General features: G+C 46.6%; 1 long non-coding RNA gene and 1 pseudogene across 2 annotated transcripts; one reads left to right on the plus strand and one right to left on the minus strand.

The window, feature by feature from the left end:
• The first annotated feature begins 451 nt into the window (after positions 1-451).
• On the plus strand, positions 452-11,963 carry LOC148004767 (uncharacterized). Of its 2 annotated transcripts, XR_015625499.1 has the most exons (5): positions 467-838; positions 3,806-4,051; positions 6,079-6,189; positions 6,769-6,960; positions 7,255-8,108. It is a non-coding gene; the product is annotated as an uncharacterized LOC148004767 (long non-coding RNA). The 2 variants fall into 2 exon arrangements; XR_015625498.1 differs by lacking the exons at positions 6,769-6,960; positions 7,255-8,108 and adding an exon at positions 9,478-11,963 and having other exon boundaries at positions 452-483.
• Positions 11,964-20,139: 8,176 nt separating this feature from the next.
• LOC148004768 (E3 ubiquitin-protein ligase RNF149 pseudogene) overlaps positions 20,140-21,464 on the minus strand; it is a 7,888-nt pseudogene continuing 6,563 nt past the window's right edge.

The raw sequence follows: 21,464 nt of genomic DNA on the forward strand, positions 1-21,464 counted from the left end.
CAGACAGACAGATAGAATATAAAATTAATTCGTGAAATACAAAGAAATAGACTAAAGCACTAAAAATGTGTAAAGGGGGCCCCTCACTTCATCAGGTCAGTGAGGTGTGGCCCATAAAGATAGAAGTTGATACATGGTCACTAGGAGTCAGCTTGGGACCTGGGAGGTCAGGGGGTTGTGGGAGGAGCTCAGAAGCCACGGACTCCTAGTCACTCTTCTCTGGAGAAGCTCAGTCTTTGCCAACATCATGCCCTGCCTCCTTCTTGCCTGACTGTGTGCACCAGCATTTTTTACCTGAGCCCCTGGAACTGTAAAGTCATGTTATGATGGAGAAGCAAAAGGACTGCTGGGAGGTGTGGCTGGAGCTCACTGCCCCGTGGCTTGCTGCCCACTGGGAATGGTCATAAACAGCTTTTGCATGCTTGGGTTTGCTGGCTTGTTTCTGGTTTGCGCAGTACCAGGGACGGACCTCGAGCCTGCCAGGTAACTCCTGCTGACCTTCTGGTTTGTTCGTAGGAAATGCATAGTGCCTCTCTTTCGGCAGAGAGAGGCCAGTCCACACCATAGTGACACAGCAAAGCCTGCCTGACACTTCTCTTCGTGTTATGCTGCCGCTGCTGACTGTGGCGCCCCTTCTCCCCCTTCTCGGAGAGGCATCTCAGAGTCTCCAGCCTGCCAGGAAGTTTCTCCCTCACAGCCTGGTGGAGCACAAACTCTGTCAAACAGGAATTCAGGTCTGTGGTTTGCCCAGAAGCTGCCAGCTGAGGAGGGTTTGTTTACATAGCAACCCTCTCCCCTCTTGACAACAGCAGCCTGGAGCCAAGCTCCAGGGTGACAGGTATGGGCGGTGATCTGCTGAAGTAGATTTTGTCCCATCCCCCAGGGCCGCCATCTGTCCCTCAGGAGCCTGATCTGATCTGAGCTGATCTACAGACCATGCCTCACCCAACTGGGCCTCCTCCAGACCAGAGGTCCCCTCCCCTCTGAAGACCTTTCCTGGGCCAAGCAAGGGCCTCAGGGTAGCAGCCCTGTCCTTGGGAGTCATAGTGAACAAAGAGGGAGAGTTAAGGGGAAGCAAGAATGGGGGGGGGGGGGGGGGGAGGAGGTGCTGGGCGTGGCCCTGAGGGAGGCGGAGCTAGAGCCCATTGCTGCCCCAGCAGGAAGCAGAGGAGGCTCCAGACTCGGCTGACTGGCATACATTCCTTCCCCAAAGGCCACAGCTTACCTTCCTGAGGCAAAGCTCCCCCTCCAGTATGAGAGCAGAGAGGACACCTAAAGAGGATAGATCTTGACTTCTCACAGATGAGAGAAAACTGACACCCATGATGCCCAATGACTTGCTTAAAATCAGGCATTGGTGGAACACACACACACACACACACACACACACACACACACACACAATGGCCTGTGACTTTCACACCCTAGACAGAATGCCCACTGACCTGAGTACACATCTACACCCAACATGGGCTCTAGGGATGACTAGAGCCAGCTCAGTGATTATTACAGCCACCACCTTAGCGATGGCTAAACGTGGCCAAGGGCCCACCACAGTAGCTCCTCTGGAGCTCCATCCCCAGTCACAGACCACACTGTGCTAGGGAGACTCTGACTTGCCTGAGTCATTACAGCTGGGCAGAGGGAGAGGCAGGCTCACTGACTCTCTTAACCGTGTGGGACTCATCTCTCCTTGGACAGGATCCGCTTCTGTTCCCCCTGTTCTCATCTTCCCACTCTGCAACCTGGCCTCAGCAGTAACTAGGGCACTTCTGAGAGGAGCCAAGGGGCCATTGATCAACATTGAATCAGTACAAATCCTTTGAGATTATAAGAGCCTAGACAGGTGGCATATGGGGCACTGGGGCATTGGGGTGGACTGGTGTGGAACTTGAGAACAGAGACAGGACACAGATGTGTTTTGCAATGTGCATTTGATATCCTTTCAGTCTGGAGCCATGTGCTTCTCTTGTGCTTTCAAAAATGAACACACTTTCTGAACATGGAAAGGCATCGCACTTAGGAGGCCACTTAGCCCCCACACCCTACACACACACACACACACACACACACACACACACACACACACACACTCATACACACATACTCATACACACACACTCACACACACATACACTCATACAAACACACACACATACACACACATACATACACACTCATACACACACATACACTCATACAAACACACACACACATACACACACACACACACACACACACACACACTTTAGGGCTCACCAAAACACCAAAACAGTGTGAATCTCTCTGCCCTATTGGCCAACAGGGTTTGTTCACTTGCCTGTTTTGAGATCGGATCTTACTATATAGTAGGCCTGGCTGTCCTATAACTCCGTATAGACCAAGATGCCTTCAACTGTGTGGCGATAATCCTGTCTCTGCCTTTCAAGTGTTTGGATTATAGGCATGTAGCTTTGCCTGGCTAGCAAGTTTGTCTTTTGACCTTCCTGGCTCAAGGGTTATGGTATCTGACAAGAAAAGAACCTGCTCATAGTTGCAGGCATCCAGAACATTTCTCGGTGAGCCAGATTCTTCTGCTGATCTCTCTCAGGTTCTATCCCAGTCTCTCAAGCTGACTCAAAGGAGGTCTGGTAGCCCCCATGGCCTCTCTGCCTTTCGATTCAGAAGTTCAATGTCAGCTTACTCCTTCACATTCGATCCACACCTGCAGCTGGCCTGAACCCCTGCCCATGTGAGTTTGGTACAATTGCCTGGCCTTTCTCCTGGGACTGCCCGTCTAGACTTGCCATTTGTCCTTTATTTTTGCTCCCCACCCCCAGTATCCTTCCCAGTATGCCATGCCCAGAATAATATCCCAAGTCTTTCCTGGAAGGCTGAAGGGCTTGGAGGTGAGCCCCAGGTTGGCAGGAAGCTGCCCTGCAGGTCATTACCAGCCACTGTCCTCATGGGTGCGGGTCAGTTCCTCTCCATTCCGTGTTTCTGTACATTAGTGGGCTCCCCAGCAAGTCCCCATTGGGTTGGATTTCCTCTCATTGTTTCTCTTTCCAGAAGATCTTGGTTCTAATTCAGTTACTCAGCTGTGGTCAGTCATAGACATTTAATAGAGACCTAGCAACCGAGCCAATGGCCAGAGTTAGAATGAAACTGAAACAATCTGAAACTATTTTCTGCTTACTCTCTGGTAACCTACTCTCACATCTGGCTTTCTGAAGGTACAGAGACCCAAGCAGGGGCAGGGGCTGCTGCCGAGGCCAACTCAAGAAGGAGGTGTCTGGTCTCCAGAGCATAGGACCAGGCCAGTACCTAGCCTTGTAGGCCAAGAGAAGGAAGGCGAGGCATGGGTCTGTGCCCTTATGCACAGGAGCGGGATAGTCCAGAGGGCAGAATGGAAGTCAGAGAGGACATAGCATGCCTGAGGTCGTCAACTGACAGGTGAGCGTGGGGGGATTTCCAGATTGAGCGAGGCCCCAAAGGGAATCATCACCTTACTCTGCTTGCTAAAAGGACAGCAATGGCTGGACAAGATGGCCTACAGCACCACAGTCGCAGTGCTGGGAAGACTATACCTACCGAACCATTTGAGGTCAAGGTGACCAGTAGATACATAGCAAGTTTTAGGCCAACCTGGGTTGCATGTGGCCCTGTTTTAGAAAACAAACAAAAATGCAAAATCCAAAAATAATGTAGAAATAAATAAGATGGCAGTGTCCATAAAACTTCAGGATACCCGCCGGACATTAATCTCAATGCTACGATGCTATATTTAGATGCTGAAAAATAGAACATTATTTATTGTTTCTCACAGGTCGCAAGATCTACAATGGGGTCCACCGGTGAGCTTAATGGCAGCTGGGAGTTTATCCTGGAACTGCAGCTCCCCCTGCCCCGAGAGCATGAGCAGGTGCAGCCTTGTGGGGACTGACACCACAGAGACTTCTGGGCATCTCTTGAATCACCCTGTGGCCTCTCCATGATCTCCTCTGCACCAGAAGCTTTAAAAACCTAGCCTTCTTCCTCACTGGCTTGAGCTCTGAAGGTACAATGCAGAGAGGTGAGCAGAAGCCATTTTACCGGCTAGCATCTGTCTCAGAAGTCACACAGAACCTCTGTAGCATAGCACTTGATTGATGGAGGTAATTTCTTAGGCTCACCCAGCCTCAGAGACGCACTGGGATGTGAATGTCTCCCATGTGTTAGAGACTGGGTCTCAGGCTGGCGTTAATAAGGAAATGAGGCCTAATGGAAGGTACTCAGGTCACTGGAGGGTATTCCCCTAAAAGGAACTGTGAGACTCTAGTCCTTTTCTCTTCTTCCTGTTGCTTGGGTCCATATCTGTCTTTTATATAAGTGTTCATTTCCAATAACTATGGCTAGAACCCTAGAGTGGGGGCCGGAGGAGGAGTCATGTCATACAGACATCCCAAAGTCAGTCCTCCCCTAGGCTCTGAGTCTCAGTTCTGCACATATATGTTGTACCCATTATGGGGAGGGTATGATACCAAGTGGTCCTCAGGTGTGTTGTGATGAGTGACAGAAACAGGATTGCACATCAGGCAGGTGCATGGAGGGAGCTCACACGCTGCATGGGGTTGGCTTGGTCAGAGGTTGCCTACATGGGTGGTTGACTACCTGGACTTTGGCTTGGCTTTGTGACTACAGAGGCAGCAGGATAGGGGGTGGTCCATGTGGATGGGGTGGGATGGTACAGGGCCACAGCCTCATTGACAGAGAGTACAGAGGCACACGTGCATAGGCGAGGCTTGGCCTCACTGTGCTTGTAAAGTTAGATGCACAGCAGGAAGTGCCTCTCCTAGGCCTTGCCGTGCTGCTCACTCAAAAAGGCTGTGCCCCTTGGGGCTATCCTAGTGCATGGCCAGGTGCTAGACAGATTAGTGTGGTGTCTGTGCCCTGGACACTGTATGGTTTCAGTCCTGTGTGCTTGGTTATGTGACACTTTTTTTGGGGGGGGGGGTGTTCTTTTTTTCGGAGCTGGGGACCAAACCCAGGGCCTTGCGCTTCCTAGGCAAGCGCTCTACCACTGAGCTAAATCCCCAACCCCGATACTTCTTTTAATTTGCATTTTTAGAATTTTTGTGTATGTAGAGGGAGCTGCTCAAATTCCATGATTCATATGTGGAGTCAGAGGACCTAGGAGTTGGTTCTCCCTTTCCACCATGGGGATTCTGGGAATCAGACTCGGCTCATCAGGATTGGTGCCAGACACCTTTAGCTACTGCCCTGTCTTAGTCTTGTAGGACTTTCTCTTTCATGTTTGCTTTCAGACCACAAAGAGAGCAAGTTTATGTCCCATACACTTACCATCATCACTGTGTGGCATCCCTAACAGAGGCTAGAACCATGAACCCAAAATAGCCCTTTTCTCTTTGTCTTAGTTAGGGTTTCCAATGCTGTGAAGAGACACCATGACCACAGCAACTCTATTTACTCACTAGTCTATTTCTCTCTCTCTCTCTCTCTCTCTCTCTCTCTCTCTCTCTCTCTCTATCACTGTCTCTATCTATCTATCTATCTCTATCTCTATCTATCTATCTATCCATCTCTATCTCTCTATCTCTATCTCTCTATCTATATCTCTATATCTATCTATCTATATCTCTTTATCTATCTATCTCTATATAATCCACTTTACATCCCGATCACAGCCCCCCCCTCCCAGCCCCATCCTTACAAATCCCTTCCCTACCTATTACCCCCTCTCCTTCCCCCTTGGCGACCACCTCATCCTAGGACATCTAGTCCCTGCAGGACTAGAAACATCTTCTCCCATTGAAGCCTAACCAGGCAGTTCAGGTAGGGGGAAGGGGATCCAATGACAGGGAACAGAGACCAAGACAGCTCCCACTCCTCTTGTTCAGAAACCCATATGAAGACCAAGCTGCACATCTGCTGCAGATGTGTAGGGGGTGACCACAACAACTCTTATAAAGGAAAGAATTTAACTGGGGCTGGCTTAGCATTTAGAGGTTTAGTCCATTATGGTCCAGCAGGAAGCATGGCAGCAAGCAGGCAGACATGGTACTGGAGAGGTAGCTGAGAGTGCCATATCTTGGTCCACAGAAAGTAGGAAGTGAACCAGTTTGAGCTTCTAAGACCTTAAAGCCCACCCCTACACCAACAAGGCCATACCTCCTAAGAGTGCCACTCCTGATGGGCCAAGCATTCAAACAGGTAAGTGTAAGGGGGCCGTGCCTATTCAAGGCGTCACACTCTTTATAAGTTAATTGTCTTGGGTACTTTGTTTTGATGAAGAGAGGACTAACACAAATGAAATAATACCCCAGCTATCTGTAGAAGAACAGCAACACTGCACCACAGAGTGAGCATACAAGATGGATGCATCTTGGTGTGGCCTACTTTGGGGAGCTGTAGCGTGTAGTTTTTGCTACCCCCACTTTAAGCTCCTGGCAGACTATGCTACCAGCCCCGCCCAGGTTCCCTTGGATCCACGGTTCCCATTAGTACATTTTATTAGTATATTTTCAACCTGCCTTCTTGGCTCAGTTGTTGGGCACTTCCAGCTTCCTGTGGCTAGCTTGCCCTTCCCAGTACTCTTAGCTCAGCACCTCTCACTCTGCCCTCAGCTTCAGTTGCTCAATTACCTTTAGTTCCAGCTCAACAACCTAACCTTCTGCATGGAGAAGTGGCCTATGCTCCCTCTGCCCAAGATCTGACATGACTGGTCACCTTTTCTCCCTCCAAATCATGGTAAAAACGACTTCCCTCTCTTCATCTCCCTGTCTCCCGCAGTGGGGAGCCAGAAGCACTGCCTCTCTCCTCCTGCCCAGCAATTGGCCCCTGGCATCTCTATTGATAGATCAAGAATCAATTGGGGAACAGGACCTTAGCATCAGAACCATCCCCTAAAATCACCTTTTCTGAAAAAAGAACAAAAAACAAAAAACACCTCTCTCCCAGATTGAACAAAACCATAACAATCAGGTAAATTACAAGGTATGATATACAATTAATATTTGTCAATTAGATAAAGTACTCTACCAACTTTTCTAACTTAAAGTTATGATTCTATCCCTGGGTTATGTTTAGATTTTAGCCTCTAGTGCCATCTGAAGACCATGTCTTCCGTTCTATAACCTCTCTCTCAATGTTAAACAACTTGAGTTTGATTATGAGACTAAACTAGGCTTCAACCCCATCAGAAATCTAAGAACGACTTAAACATTACCTGGGTATATAGGAAGCAACCAACACCTTCTCAAACTTAAACAATTGTAGAGACAGCTGACAGCCCCCTGATTTCTTATAACGTTGGAGCATCTGTCTTCACCCTTCTGGCCTCGGATCATCTGACAGAGCTTTGCAAAGCAGGATTACGAAGGACTGCTTACCCGGTCTTGGCAGAGCTGTCAGTCGCCTATCCACAGTGTGTCCTTGTCCTGGACACTATTGTCTGTAGATAAAATAGGCAACTTCTGCCGCATGGCTGCCTTGACACAATAAGCAGTCTCACCTGGAGGTGAAGATGCTCAATTATTCTTTGAAGAAGAATGAGGAAACTGTCCAGAGCAGACATGTCTCATTGTCAAATGATTAAATAACATTAAATGTCACAATCTGTGGATTTCTGATGTTTGTGAGGACTACATAAGTAAAGTATCTTGAACTGTTAAACTTTGGCTACTCTTAGCCATTTCTATTTGAGTAAACTGAAGGTACTTTATTAAATCAGAATCTAACAGAACCATGAGTTTGCTATCTGGCCCTTAACTTGCCTTACTTAATCATCTTAAACAGTTTGTAAAGCAGCTATTAGAAGGACTGGGCCTAAGCCTCATATTCTTTTTTTTTTTTTTTTTCGTTTTTCTTTTTTTTCGGAGCTGGGGACCGAACCCAGGGCCCTGCGCTTGCTAGGCAAGCGCTCTACCACTGAGCTAAATCCCCAACAAAGCCTCATATTCTTAAATGAATTGCATAGGCACAATGCCTATCTAAGAGTAACAATTCAAATTTTGTATCAATATACGAAATTCACACCAATGAAAACCTTAAATCTGTATCAATATAAATTCTGTACCAATGTAAAAAATTATGACTTCAATTTGCATCAATTTTAAAGATTTCTATCAATTTAAGATTATGGCTACACAACGTTTTGTTTAAGGATAAAATTCAATAATCCACCCCACTTATTTCCTCCCTGTTCAAAATTATAACCATTTACAAATAATCCTTTAAAATGTCAACCTAGCTATAATTTGTAAAATAACCATTACCAGACACCCAAACCCAGGGAACTGGGCTGACGACTCTCCATAGCTTCTTCCTGCTGAATATGTGTGACAAGAAACTTTCTAAACGGGCAAGGTAGGATAGGAAAATTAGAAAAACTGGCTAGACTCAAGAGGCTGGCTTTAGCATCTGTTATCTAGTCTCTGTATATTTGAAAGGTTCAGAGTTGGACACAAGTTCTCACCAGAACCATCTAAAAGGTTGGATGAAGCAAAATGGCCTGAAATGAGCCTGAAATCTAAAGCTGTTCTGGAAGCGAGTCTCTGGACAGCGTCAGAAAGCAGGGGGCTGGAGCAGCAGGTCAGTTCAGCCTCCCAGTGAATGAGTCTAGTCAGAGCTGTACATTCTGTAATATATGAATCTCACAACCAAAGTTTTAGTACCATTAAGATTTCATATGGATTGTGCAAGGTGCACAGATTGGTTACAGATGAAATTCTCCTTGTTTGAGCAGATGAAAGACAGCTATCTTTTTTATGAGTTAATTTTATTAGTAACCAATTGCAATAAGTCTTCCTTGTTGCCATGTGAAGGATGGCATGAGGAATCTTTACCTGTCCTGTTTGATTCTCTTGATTTGTTTCTAGTTCTTCAGGGAGTCTCCTCTGTCATTTCTGATCCATATGGCTCTGGACGGGGTCCAAAGCCCTCTTCTCCTTTCCCATTAACACAAAACAGAACCTCTCTTCCAAAATAACAAGTCCTTAGTCCAGTAACCAGAAATCATTATACATTTAGCTTGACCTCTCTACCAGAGGAATTTTAATATAACCACCAAACTCAAATATTTTATATCTCTATCTACTTACTGTACAAGCCTATTTGCAGGCTATATTTGTCAAACCGGACAAAGAAATCCCAGAAATCCCATGAATAGACCATGTTCAAAGATCCTGAGAAATTGTCCTAGCAAGACCTTTTCAAATCTCTGAAGCATTGTTTCCATTCGATCTCCCTAATTTCTCCCTTCTGAGGAGTTTAATATCCCTGTATACTTACAGTATGAGCCTATTTCCAGGTTTTCTCTTTATGTATTTCTCAAGGCCTAAATTTCTACTGTCTGAGTTAGGCTAGGTGGCATTGCCCCTGCCTTCGATCTAATTTTTTAAGGTTGAATGCCTCAATATTTTTATTTCTCTGTAATTAACTTTAATTAAATTCATTCCTGCTTACAGTATAAGCCTATTTCTAGTCTCTATGTTGTACCAGGCAAAGAAATCCCAGAAATCTCATGAGTAGATCATGTTCAAAGATCCCGAGAAATCATCCTGGCAAGACTTTTGCATCTCTATCTTTAAGGCATTTCTTCACTCATTCCCCCTGACTGACTTTTCTCTTCTGTGGAGCTTAATATTTGGTCTGTGGACCAACTGGCTTTCTGCCTCTCGTCTCAAGCCCTTTGTATCAGTTCTGAACCACAGGAAGAAATTCCCGTGTGGCTCAGGCAAAATCTGTATACTCTTCTATCCTTAAAAAAAAAATTAAATCGGTGCCTCAAGTCATCTGACTCAGGTGTGGGCTGAGGAGACACACAAGGGAAGTAATCAATCACACAATCATCGTGGGAGCCAGATCGATCATCTGACCCAGGACCCCACCATGCTATGCCATCTGAGAAGACCTTCAAGCAGCCTCGGAGCTTTGAACCAAGAGTAGCACCCCACCAAGATCCCAGTGATTATAGGGCAATATAAGGTTGAGAAGCAGCTGCTGGTCCTGGACAAGACCAAATTCTTTGTACCTGATCACGTGAATATGAGCGAGCTCATCAAGATAATTAAAAGGTGCCTGCAACTCAATACTAAACAAGCCTCCTTCCTCCTGGTAAACAGGCACAGCATGGTGAGTGTGTCCACACCCAGCTCTGAAGTGTGCAAGATGAAGTTGCCTCCCAGGAAAGCACTGGCTGTGTAAGACCAGAACAATGCGTAATGTTTGTTAAGCCCTTACCAAGGCAGAATGGGGCGTTACCAGCTGAAGCTGGTCAGCTCACCATCCACACATCAGAACGTAGGCACCCACATAGGGTATTAGCAACTGTTTATCAGAAACTGAGTGCCATGCAACTGCATTCAGCTTGGAAACTCATCTAAACAAGGCTATCTGTGTTCAAACTTTAGAAGTTTAAAAGTAAAATAATTTGCATCCTAAAAAAATTTTAAACCAAACTTTAAAAAAATCTATCCTTTGATTGCCTGCTCTTAGGGAGCAGGCAGCTTTTATTGTGTGTCTCTCACTGCCTTAGAGCAGGCGACCTGTCCCTTTGCTCAGCAGGAGCTCCCAGCAGTGTCTCTGAGCTGAGTCTCTCCCTGTGCTGCTTCGTTCAGGTTTTGTGCACTGGAACCACGTGACTCGCTCTGCTCCACTGAAAAACCAGTTCTCCCTTCTATTAAACTACATCACTGTGTGTGTGCTGTGTGAGTGTGTGTGTGTGTGTGTGTGTGTGTGTGTGTGAGTGTGTGTACCATAGTGGATTCTCACCTTTCACATTGCGTTGCCATCTGTAGTGAGATGGCACTTTTGCCACCCTGCTTCATGTTCCAGGTGGACCGTGCTACCAGCCCCCACCCAGATTCCCTTGTATCCACGGACCACACTCACCCTAGCCACTCTGTGCCCTGGGAGGCTGACCTGCACCAACTTGGCTGCTTTGCCTCCTGGCTTCCAGCCTGGGTTTGCAAATGGTGAGCACTAGGCAGGGTAGAAGGGAGGGAAGGCAAGAGAGGGGGAGGCAGGTACTAGGCTCCCCATCCCTTTGCTGACTGTCCCAGGGGAGGGACTGCAGCCCTCTACTGAGAGGCTCAACACCTGTGAGGGTGTTCCTCTGCGCAGCTCTCCCTGCTCCTGGGCTCTGGCAGTGGCAGTAGAGCTTCATGGGCACTACACTGGACTTATGTGTTTCCTTTATTCAACCCAAAATTTACAAATGTGTCTTTTATTAAAATTTCTTCAAATTACCCAGTCCACACTTTGTGGTGGTGGCACATGCCTTTAATCCCAAGCACTCAAGAGGTCGAGGCAGGTGACACTCTGAAGTGGAAATTTCTAAGTTTTTTGGAGTCGTGGTGTGCCATGTGATATTTTTCTGGAAGCTGTTTTATAAGAGGATGTTTTGATGAGGCAGACACTTGAAAGGACACTTGATGTTTGGAAAGAGTATAAGTAGAACCCAACGGACCGTGAACAATGCTCTTGCACTGGTTCGCCTTGCAGTGCTTCACTGGTCTTCATTGCTCTCCCTAGTCTTCACTTCTCGTGACTTCATAGACAGAAACATGCCAGAGAACTTCTCATGGATTTCTGGCGGCTTCTTGCCACTTCCTTGGCCTTGTGACAATTTGGTGGAGCCTTGCGGTTTCTTCTGGAATAAGCTGATGGTACTGATTCATGTTTGGTGTTTGCTGATTGGACTGGACTGCCACTGCTGATTCGTATTTGGATTCACCCCAAGGAACTACTTCTAAACAGGTCCACACCCCCCTTGTCCTGCTTTCTCCCCTAACTTTGCCCAGTGGGCTAGAAGGAAGGCCTAAGCATTTAAGAACTCTTATTCAATTAGGCTTTGAAAAACACTAAGCCTACAGATATCTATGAATGTGAGGCCAGCCTGGTCTATAGAGAGAGTTCCAGGACAGCTAGGGCTACACAGAGGAACCCTGTCTCAAGAACCAAAAATAAAACAAACCACCTAGCCTAAATGTACCCTGGGTATAATGCACACTCGGTCTTTATGGTGCTGGAGATTAGACACAAGGTGGTGTCCATGCTGGGCAAATGGTGCATTTGTACTTCTTTTTTTTTTTTTTTTTGGTTCTTTTTTTCGGAGCTGGGGACCGAACCCAGGGCCTTGCGCTTCCTAGGTAAGCGCTCTACCACTGAGCTAAATCCCCAGCCCCGCATTTGTACTTCTAAAGAGTACTGTAGTGTGCCTGTTATTCTCCTACTGCTTCATGTATGTTTTTCCACATCAGCAAATACAAAAGTCCAGCTTGTTCATTTTAATACCTACCAGGAAGCATGCATCCCAGCCTGTGTGACTACTCATGATGGATGCATAGGTGGTCGCCGTCCTTTGCCCTGTGTAAGCACTGACACCGTGAACATATGCATGGGATTCTGCCTGAGCTGGGATTCACTGGAACAACAGCATACCCGAGGGCTGAGGGGTGCTTCTGAATCTCTCTGGGTTTAAGTCCTATCTCCTCATGGGGTGTGGTAGTGCACACACAAGCCCCAGCATTTGGGAGGTGGGCACAGGAGGATGAAGACTTGGAGGTCACCCTCAGCTACCTCAGGGAATCTGCAGTCAGTCTGGTGTACACGAGACCCTGACTTTAAAGAAACATATCCAGTCTCCTCTACCAAATGGCCATCAGATGCCGATTTTAATCCCCCACAATTCCCCCATCACGTATCAGATTGTGATAGTATGTGCTCTACGGCAGTTAACAGGGACACTCAAAGAGCCAAAAATGGAAGCCGTGTACACCCTCTAGCTCCTCCAACCTCTCAGGCTCAATTTCTCCACCTGTAGGAGTGTTACTTCCCTGGTTGAGTGGTCCTAGAGATGAACTCGCCTAAGGTTATGAAGTTTAAATGAAACAATCCAAGCAAAATGTTTAGCACCACGCCTGGCCCATAGCTGGAGCTCCACAAACAACAGCATCTACCATTAGTGCTCTTGGTCTCTGCTACGCTTCATGATTTATATGGGTATTAGGATCACTGTAATCTTTATAGATGTTATATGTTGTGTTGATGGTGGTTCTTAACAGCTGAAATTATTTGTCCAGAGTAATCTAGGTAGAAGAGCTCACTTAGGCCTAGAAATGTACACAGAAACACAGTTTATTAATTGGTTCCTTGTTTTTTTTTCTGGTGGGGAAATTAGCCACAGCCCTTTTTCCAGCTGTGGCGTGTTTGGGGGTTGGGGGTGAATGGATCTATTGATGTTGAGTTTTTGTTTTGGTTTAGTTTTGGGTTTTTAAGACAGGGTTTCTTTGTGTAGCCCTGGTTGTCATGGAACCCTCTCTGTAGCCCAGGCTAGCCTTAAACCCAGATCTGTTTGCCTCTATCTCCTGAGTGCTGAGATTAAAAGTGTGAGCCACCATGCCCAGTTGTTTTTAACAATTTCATATCTATACTTTCATTTTATTAATTTATTTTTGAGACAGTGTCTCACTTTGTAGCCCTGAAAGTCACTGTCAGACTATTCTTGAACTCACAGAGATCCACCTGCCTCTGCCTCTGAGTGCTGGGATTAAAGGTGTGATCCCTGACATCAGGCCTTTACTTTTATTTATGTGAGTGTCTATGTCTATATAAGTCTATGCCAAGTGTGGGCCAGTGCCCAGGGGAGACCAGAAAAGAGTGTTATAGGTGGCTGTGCACGGCCCACTGTGGATGGAACCAAACTCAAGTTCTCTGGAAGAGCAGAAACCACTCTTACACCTGCTAAGCCATCCTTTCAACCCATTTTGACTTTTAAAAGATATTTATTTATTTTGTGTTCATCTATGTACACACAATCTGCACACATGCATGACACAATGCACATATGGAAGTCAGGTCTCTCCTTCTATCCTGTGAGTCAAGGGGATTAAACCTAGCTCATCGACATTTATGCCAAGCGCCTTGAACACTGAGCCACATTGCTGACCCAAAATGGATTGCTTTGATGACTATTTCTAAAAAAATGAACACTTGTGATTTTCACTTTCCTCCATCTGGCTCTTTACTCCTCCCATAGACTTGGTCCTGTGAGGGCTGCAGAAAACACGAGGGAAAGGCATCTGTCACAGTCCTTGAACACTGAGGACTGTACATATTGGGTTGGAACTAATGTCATGGGGTGTTATGAGTTGCCTTGTGAACCAGGCAGAGTATTTATGGGGGGTCTTCAAATGAGCCCAGGAGGGGAGTCGTTGTTGCTGGGAAGATACCTGTATTTCTCAGAGCTCATGCCTCCAACAGAGACTTACAAGTTTTGTTTGTTTGGTTTTAGTTTTTCTTTTTTTCAAGACAAGGTTTCTCTGTGTATCCCTGGCTGTGCTAGAACTTACTCTGTAGACCAGGCTGGCCTCAAACTCTTAGATCTGCCTGCCTCTGCTTCCTGCCCTCCCCCTTCTCAATACTGGGATTAAAAGCATACACCATTACCGCCCCACAAGACCTACTAGTTTTAACTGCAGCTGCGACAACAAATCCAGAGACCTGCAAACACGTTGCCTAACACCGTCTGTCGGTACCCAGGCTGTCTGAAAAGCTTTGGATAGAACTTGAATCTGTTTAGGCCAGCTTCCCAGCCCAGGGTCTGTCCAGGCAGCATTCACCAGGAAGCAACAGGCATGAGAATTCAATCCATTGCCCACTAGGGTAAAAGCCACTGGGCCAGATGTCTCACCACGTGGACCACAGAGTAGAGCAAGGCAAGGGGCGGGGTGCTGCTACCCCACCTTGTCCCTGGCACACAGGGTTGACTGCTCCACAAGTCTGTTTGCCCTGAGAAACTGGGACCAGGCCAAGGGATACTCAGCCAGCACAAATAGGTAACAAGATCCTACCCGCTCTGCCATCCAGTGGTGGCAACTGCTCGCCTTCTGGTTTGGGTAGCTCCTAGGTTCTGGTGTGCATTAACTCGCCTGACAAGAAGGGAAGTGGGAAGCAAGAAAGGCAGATTCCTAGACTCATACTCAAAATTTTGAGATCATGGAGGGAACTCCACATCAGGAGGAAGCGAGAGTTGATTCAAGACCACAATCTAGTGGCCAGATCCCCCAACAGATGGACAGCATGGAAATGCAACCATTAGAAGTCAGGTGAGATAAGCTCAGGGGTACAACAGTAGTGTCAGAGAGGAGCGCCCAACCTGACTGGACTGATGCCCACTCCACAGGAGGGAAGTCATGTTTAGGACTGTAACCTGGCCAGAAGTCTGTGGCTGGAGGGGTCATGGCTCTAGTAGGAAGCTGCTATTATTGGTGCTAAATGGACACGTGTCTGTCAGACTGCCTTCTACATCACTCTATGCACATAGAATAGTGCTGCTGTCTGCTTTGCTCAGAGAGATTTTACAGTGATCAGCGGTGACCTCGAAGGCTCATATGTGGCATCTGTGTCATCCCCTCCAAGGCTTAAACACCTCTCAGGAGATAGAAGAGAAGCAAAGGTGAGTGAGGTGTGGAGCATGGATCTCCAGACACGGCATGTCTGCTGCACTCTCAAACTCAAAGCTGTGGTTTCCTGCATGAGACCTTCACGAGACTGGTCCCCCAATTCCCTGAAAAGAAAGGGGGAACCACTGCTCCCTAGGGATTTGCACAGGTAAAGGTTGATGGGAGAGGAAGAAGCATTGTCCTCGGTAGCATAGAAGCCACTGGTCAAGTGTCCAGGTTTCTGTATTCATCACTGGAACATGTATGCACGAGTGCACACATACCCAGGCACATGCACGTGCACGCGCACGCATGCACACACACACACACACACACACACACACACACACACACACACACACACGACCCCCGAAGCCCAGATAGCCTTGGATCTGCAGCCTCAGGTCTTGTCTCCACCCCTGTATGCCATTCCTACTGGAGGAGCTTCCATGAGAGCAGGATCTTTGCTGTGTTCTCTGCAGCCGACCTGCGATTGGCACGATGCCCAGTACACAAAAGGACGTGATTCTGTTCCCACTAGGCTAACTACCGCAGGTGGATATAACATTTTATGAAGGAGTGAAGCTTGGGAGCACGGGATTGCTTATCAGGTAGAGTCCTGGCTCCGATCCTAAGGATTGCCAACAACCCCAAGAAGCAGCAGATGTGGCGAGGGTGTGAGCAACTGGGACGTGTACTGTGCTCCTGGGATTAAGCACTTCAGCTGCTTTAGAAAACAGTGTGGCAACTTCTCCTGCCTCTGCCTCCTTCAGCAAATCCTACCGGCGTGCGCCACCACAACCGGCGGCAACTTCTCAATACATAAAACGTAGAGTTTGCATATGACACCCAGTAAACCCCGCCCCCCAAATGCAGACCGTGAAGAATGAAAGTAGACATTCAAGCAAAAAGCTCCACACAAAACAGAGTGTATAAAAGTGCTGGACACACAAGCCGGACAACCTGAGTCCAACCCCAGAAACTCACAGCAGGAGAGAACGGGCTCCCGAGAGCTGCCTCTGACTTCTCACCTCCTTGCCTGCCCCGAGACATGCCCTCACTCACACTTGCATGTGTGTCACACACATACACGACCAACAGTAAACAAATAATAAAATTTGGCTAATGCGTAAGTAAGTGCATGTAACTGTCGTGCTCTTTAAAGTCTCCTGGAGGCATCATTTACAGTGGCCCAAGGGGAAAACCATCCAAGTCGCAGTGGGACAAACAGAACACTGCATATCTAGTGAAATGGTCCTCAGTCATAAAGGGGTAAGGTGTGAACGGATGCCATGTAAGAGATTATGTTAGGTGGGAGAAGCCATGTGTTATTTGATAACTAGAGAATGCCAAAATAGGCAATTCCACAGAGACATAAATTACTGATGGGCAAGGCTTGTGGGGAGGTCAATAGCTATTTTGCAGACACAAGATCTCCTTTGGAGATTGTTGAAGAATGTTCTGGAACTAGACAGTGGTGATGGTCATATAACATTGTAAATGAACTACAGTCACCCAGTTGCTAACTGTAAGATTGACTATGATTGTGGATTTAAAGCTATATGTATCTTTCTTATGTTTTTAAAAGATTTATTTAGTTTTATTTATGTATGTGTCTATCTGTATGCATGTGCAGATGCCCATGAAGGTAAGAAGGGAACCTGGGGCCCCTTGAAGCTGGAGTTACGGGCACTGTGAGCCACCTGATGTGGTTGCTGGGAACCAAACCAGGGTCCTCTGATAGGTGGTAAGTTCTACTAACCGTTGAGCCAACCCTCCAACCCCTCATATGTATCTTACCACAAAAACTGAAGCATTCTAGGTGTCACCCCTAAGTATTGATGTTTGGGTAGGTGGACAAGTGAGGGATAGTCTCTGCAGGCAGTGGGGTGCAGTGGAGGGGTAGAGGAACTGGGACCCAGTTACACTGTAGAGCGGCAGAGGCCCTTGGACAGAAAGTTTCATCTCTGCTCTTGCACCATAATGAACCTAGAATTGTGAGGGTCTAAAGGCTCTTGTAGACACTTGCAGAGTGACCCCTGGTGCCACACTGCAGCCCTGAATCCCACGCACAGCATCTGTCTGTTGTGCCCAGCACCTACCGTTACTGCACTGACATCACCCTGAGTATCACCTAACACCCTGCATCAGAGCTGGGTGTGAATTTGAGTTCCGCTGTGTTCACACTGAGAACCTGCACTCTGGGGAATCTTGGTCTAGATGGGCAGCAGTCGTGTAATTCCAGTGTGGCTAGAGTAGCCCCCCGCCTCAGCCCTGGACTGGTCATTTCTCAGAGCCGGTTCCTTCTGATTCAGCCCTCCAGGAGCCTTGGAAGAGGCTTGAGTTACTTTTCTCATTTCTGCAGCAAAACACCTGGAAAACGAAACTTAAAGAAGAAAGGGTTTGTTCTGGTTCACATCTCTGGAGACAGCATGGGAGAGAAGGCATGGTGACAGGACCAGATGACAGCACATGTGTCCACAGCCAGGAAGCAAAGAGTAATAATCCTTGTGCTCAGCTAGATCACTGTCTTCTTAAAAACAAATTATCAAGGGGTTGAGGATTTAGCTCAGCAGTAGAGCACTTGCCTAGCAAGCACAAGGCCCTGGGTTCGGTCCCCAGCTCCGAAAAAAAGAAAAGAAAAAAAAAAAACAAATTATCATTATTAGTGTGTGCGTGCATGTGTGTGTGTGTGTGTGTGTGTGTGTGTGTGTGTGTGTATAATGTTCCCTGAGGACAGAGGACGGTATCCAATTATCTAGAACTGAAGTTACAGGTGGTTGTAAGCCAACCAACTCAGAGAAATATGAAAGGAATCTTTAAAATAAAAACTTCCATTCTCTCTGTGTCTCTGTCTGTCTCTCTGTCTCCCTCTGTCTCTGTATGTATATGTTTGTATATGTGTGTGTGTGTGTATATGTATGTGTGTATTTTTGTCTGTGTGTTCATGTATGTGGTTATGTGTGTAAGTGTCCATGTATATATGTGTATTGTATATGTGTTGTGTGTTGTGAATGTATGTGCATATATGTGTATTATGTATATATGTGCATATGTGTATGTATACATGTATATGTATGTGTGTATGCATGTATGTGTCTGTGTGTAGATATGTTTATATGTGTGTATATGTATATATGTATGTGTTTGTGTGTTTGTGTGTTCGTGTATGTGGTTATGTATGTAACTGTAATTGTATATATGTGTACTATATATGTGTTGTATGTGTTGTGTATGTATGTTGTGTATGTGTGTATGCATGTGTTGTGTATGTATGGGCATATATGTGTACTGTGTATACATGTATGTATATGTATGTGTGTATGCGTGTGTGTGTGTGTGTGTGTGTGTGTGTGTGTGTGTGTGTGTCCTCTGAGGCTGGAAGAGGGCGTGGAATTCTCTGGAGCTAAAGTTACAAGAAGTTGTGAAGTTACCTAGGAGGGTTGCTGGAAACATAATTCAGATCCTCTGATAGAACAGAAAGTGCTCTTAACCATTGCGCCATCTCTCTAGCCCCCTAGGAGGAATACAGTAGAGATGCACTGGACATCAGTGCACTTGTCTAGGGCCAGCCTATAGGTCTCATCTTTCTCCCCTCCTCCCCTGCCAAGAACTCCTCATCACTGGGTACCCCCTCTGTCCAACCCTCTGCCACACATACCTGGCTGCCTTTAGGTGACCAGACACAGCTACTGGGTCTTCTGTGGCTTACAAGGGACAGGGTCTCTGTTGCGGTAAAAAATTTTAAAAAGCGGCAGAACTGATTCCCGCTTGTTCTCACTCTGCACGGATCCAAGGGAGACTCACATTCCTGTTGTTGCTCTGCCAGCCGCTTTCACACACTGTCCCCTTGGCAGGTAAAATCAAAGTTCCAGAAACTTGTAATTTAGCAATTAGATTTATATGTTAAATACTCAATCCACAATTCGTCCACACCATAAATTCACTGCCAATTGATAAAGATAGAAACCGCCCACCGAGACAAGATAATACTGACCTAGACCACCTGGATCGGAACCATCTTCCTCCTGATTTCCTCCTCTTTTTTTTTTTTTTTTTTTTTTTGGTTCTTTTTTTTTTTCCCCCCCCGGAGCTGGGGACCGAACCCAGGGCCTTGCGCTTCCTAGGCAAGCGCTCTACCACTGAGCTAAATCCCCAACCCCTTTTCCTCCTCTTTTTAAGTGTGAAAAGAAATTAGGCAATAAAGGTAAAAATGTAAACCATAGAAGCGTCTAGCGTTCTTTTCACAATTTCACGTAATAAAGGGTATGTGTGGTTTCAGAGCCTCTGTAGACAATATAGTGCAAGACAGCTGATCTCTCTCCCTTATCTCCTCCGGAGCAGTCTTGCTATGCAGCCCAGGGTAGGCTTGCCTCGGCCTCCTGAGTTTGCAGGTGTGTACCACTGCCCACGGCAAGGTTTCTCACTCTACAGGTTCTAGAGTCTGTTTCAGGGAAAGTTCATGTGATCACTAAGGAACTACATTTCACAATTCAACTGAGTGAGCTTTGTCTAAAAGCCTGAGAAACAGAACCTTGTTTTATAGTACCACAGAAGCTTATCTAGTGCTCAGAAACAACCCCTCCACATATGTCTGTGACAGTTTGATACCAGGAAATTTATGATAGACGTCATACTTTAGTAGATAAATAGATGAAGGCTAATTAAAAGTCCTTTAGGAATAAAATATCTCGGCCCTTTGCATATCAAGCCTGGATCTAAAAGGTAAAGTAAAACAGAATCCACTGTTTTCAAGTGTACAAACTATGCCCTGGAGTGAAAACTGAGTGTCCTGTATTCACGCCAAGGCTCTGTCGGCAAGGCTGTCGGTAAAGAGGCACCAGCAGATGGATCCTCCATGCTGAGGGTCACTCCTGCCGCTCCTATCAATGCTGTGTCCTCCCCCCGCTTCTTCTTTAAGACAGGGTCGGTGTGGCCCAAACTCACTTGGGGAAGATGATGGAAGGTTGCTTTCACACCTCTCATCTTGGGCTGTCACACTCAGATTCCCAACAGAAACACTTCTTGGGGCAGCTTCTGGGATGGGTAGCTCCTGTGTATCCTCAGGGTCCCCCCAATAGCCCAGGGTCTTGATGACATCAAGTGTACACACTGGACATGTTCAGTGAGCTAAAAGCCATGGGTCAATGTACATGTCTGCATGGGTCAAAATATGCCTGCATGGCAGGATTCTGATAACATCTTTGACTTTAAGGTTTTCAATACACACTGTACAATTCTCAGCATCAACATCGACTCCCTTCTCTCCGTGCTTCACGGTGTATAGTGGAAGCTGGTCAATAACCTTCTTAGTTTCCTTTCTGTGATTCTGACTTCCAAACTGTGAGCCAGCGTGTAGGAAATGCTGTATATGATAGAACATTCGCCATGCCAATGAGATACTCACCATCGTGATGAAGGCGACGGCCACAGACACCACAGACTGATGAACTCCTGCATATGACGAGTACCAATCGCTATGTTCGTTTTTATTGGAATTCCTTTTTGCACCAGATCAGAAGTCTCCCATCCTTTTGGGTAGCTTGATTCTAATCCAGTGGTCTAGGTCAATTTTATCTTTGTAGTTGGTAAGTAAAGATGCCAACAGGCAGCAGCTAGGCAGAGTAGACATGGGTGGGGTTTAGGTTTCTCAGATGTGGGGGAGAGGAGGACCACGAGAAAGAAGAACACGAAGGAGAAGAGGAAGGAGAAGCTGCCATGGGATAAGGATCAAGACAGCGTGACCCTGAGGGCTGCCCAACTGGAGTTAGGAGTAGCCCAGATGAATAGTAAGTAATAACTCGGGGTTATCGATGGGAAAGTGGATTCTAAGAGAGCATAGAGGAGAGGCAACTGCCCAGCTGTTGTGCTCTTTAGGGCCTGTTGTAAATATAATGTGTGTGTGTGTGTGTGTGTGTGTGTGTGTGTGTGTGTGTGTGTGTTCATCTGGGAACTCCATGACCAAAGGCGGGAAACCCCAGGTCAGCATTTAAAGAGACCTCTACCACAGTGCTCCTTGCCACTTGGATCCTGGGGTCCTTG

This window comes from Rattus norvegicus, chromosome 7 (assembly GCF_021556685.1).
Source record: "Rattus norvegicus strain SHRSP/BbbUtx chromosome 7, alternate assembly SHRSP_T2T, whole genome shotgun sequence".
NCBI classification, from domain to species: Eukaryota; Metazoa; Chordata; class Mammalia; order Rodentia; family Muridae; genus Rattus; species Rattus norvegicus.